Genomic DNA, 2,288 nt, shown 5'->3' with positions numbered 1-2,288 from the left:
CAGGGCAGGCCCTATGAGGAGAGGCTACAGGACCTGAACCTGTTCAGCCTCCAAAAGAGAAGGCTGAGGGGGGATCTAGTGGCCTGTTATAAATTAGTCAGGGGGGATCAGCAGGCATTGGGGGAGTCACTGTTCCTCCGTGCACTGCCAAGAGTGACCAGGAATAACGGTCACAAGCTGGCAGAGGGCAGGTTTAGGCTAGATATCAGGAGGCGTTACTTTTTCACGGTCAGGGTGGCTAGGATCTGGAACCAACTTCCAAGAGAAGTGGTGCTGGCTCCTACTCCGGGGGTTTTTAAGAGGAGGTTGGGTGAACATCTTGCTGGGGTCATTTGACCGCAGTATTATTTCCTGCCATGGCTGGGGGTTGGACTAGATGATCTGCTCAGGTCCCTTCTGACCCTAGAAACTATGAAACTATGGTTCTATTTCTGGATTTTCCACTGACTTCCTGAAAGTTGCCTCCCAGCTCTGTGCCTCACATTCACCATCCATAAAATAATGCTTTCGAATATCACAAACTTGTTGTAGAAGCAGATTTGTTTGTTCAAATAGTATGCTCAGTTATTAGTGATATTCTTCATAAAAGAGGCTACAAAGTGATACATATGTCCCATTTGCCTTGATAAGACAACACGTTGCATAACAAATTCAGTAGGGTTATTTGTGTGGCTTAAGAGCAACAGGATCTGGGCTTATTTAAAAAGGCCTGGGAGGGTGGGAATGGAGTGGGAAAGAATTTACTATATATGAAACACAGATAAAGAAGGAACAGGCAGCAATAAGCAGCCTTGTGGTTATGATCACCTGAGGTATGCAAGGTTCTAATAAAAAAAACCAAAAAACCCACATTGCTGCTATGTTTCTGCCCACCTTCACCCTTCCCCAGGTAGGAGGTAGCCTTATTGCAGCTTCTATCTTTGCACACTGGAGGTGTGGGAACCAGATATAAATGGCATGCCTCATTTTCCATTAGCCCATCTACTCTTGATTTCCTCCTTGTGGTGTTACTGTTGCTATAGGAACAATGATGCCCCCTCACAGGGCATTGTGATGTAACTCTGCATTCTGGCAAGAGGAGGCTAAGAGCATAGATCCTGCCTTGCAAAAACATCCAAACAGCTTAGTTGCTCGGCTTGTCCTTTGAGATCCTTCTGGGCCCTCCGTTTTGATGGTGCAGAGGTAGGAAAGTCTCACTGGGTCTTTAATTCCATAAGTTTTGGCAATGTGACAGCTTAAACAACAATATGGAGCAATACAGTATAGGCCTACTCCTACCAAGGAAATGATGGATGGTGTACTCAGTGGAAGTACAGGGGAAAGAATTAGACATTACGCCCTACAGGTTCCTCTTCTTCTGGCTCATCAACCTTCATATCAACATAGATGTCTCAATGATTTTAAAAGCAATAAACTAGCATATAACTATTCCCTGCTGAGGCGTCCCTTCCACATAGTCCCAAAGCTCTCCAGGATCCTAATTTGATTTTTGCACTGGGATAGGATATGTCTCTCTCTTTCCTCCTTGCTCCTTTCTTTTCTCAGCTACTCTGCTAAAAAGGTCAAACAGTTTGGGCTCATGGCTAAAAGGATGGACTATGGTGCATCACAAAGTAGGATTCATGTGCTACACATGTGTTCATGTCCACACAAGAATATTGAAACAACAGGATTACTATCCATTCAGAAAGACATCTGCTTGTGGTTTCTCATACAAGAGGTATAATTACTTCCCCGAATTATTAACATTTCACATTTCAATTAAAAAATCCTTGGATACCAGACAGAAGGGTTTCCTTTTTTTTTAAAATAAGGGGATGATGGCCTTATTCTGTGGAGATCTGAATATTGGGATGCTTTTAACATTGCTCTTCTATTGTTACTTATGGAGCTGCTTACCTGATGTTGATCAGTTTCATAGTTTCTAGGGTTGGAAGGGACCTGAGCAGATCATCAACTCTGACCCCCTGCCATGGCAGGAAAGAGTACTGGGGTCAAACGACCCCGGCAAGGTGTTCCTCTAGCCTCCTCCTAAAGACCCCCAGGGTAGGGGCCAGCACCACTTCTTTTGAAAGTTGGTTCCAGATCCTAGCTGCCCTGACCATGAAGTAGCACCTCCTGACATCTAGCCTAAACCTACCCTCTGCCAGCTTGTGACCGTTGTTCCTGGCCACTCCTGGCAGTGCTCGAGGAAACAGGGGCTCCCCCAATGCCTGCTGGTCCCCTCTGACTAGTTTGTAACAGGCCACTAGATCCCTCCTCAGCCTTCTCTTGAGGAGGCTGAACAG

General features: G+C 45.5%; 1 protein-coding gene across 2 annotated transcripts in view; it reads left to right on the top strand.

Moving 5' to 3' along the window:
* AKAP3 (A-kinase anchoring protein 3) overlaps positions 1 to 2,288 on the top strand; it is a 27,988-nt gene that overhangs the window by 4,943 nt on the left and 20,757 nt on the right. Inside the window, exon 1 of one of the 2 annotated variants that reach the window (XM_019544208.1) lies at positions 1,054 to 1,182. The exons of the other annotated variant lie outside the window; for it this stretch is intronic. The gene's annotated coding sequence lies outside the window, so the exon portion shown is untranslated. Of the gene's footprint in view, positions 1 to 1,053; positions 1,183 to 2,288 lie in introns of those variants that run through there. 2 annotated transcript variants of the gene reach the window in all.

This window comes from Crocodylus porosus, unplaced genomic scaffold (assembly GCF_001723895.1).
Source record: "Crocodylus porosus isolate Cpor-Errol unplaced genomic scaffold, CroPor_comp1, whole genome shotgun sequence".
In the NCBI taxonomy this organism is placed as follows: domain Eukaryota; kingdom Metazoa; phylum Chordata; order Crocodylia; family Crocodylidae; genus Crocodylus; species Crocodylus porosus.
The sequence above is the reverse complement of the archived record's forward strand: the minus strand, read 5'-3'. Positions and strand labels throughout refer to the sequence as shown.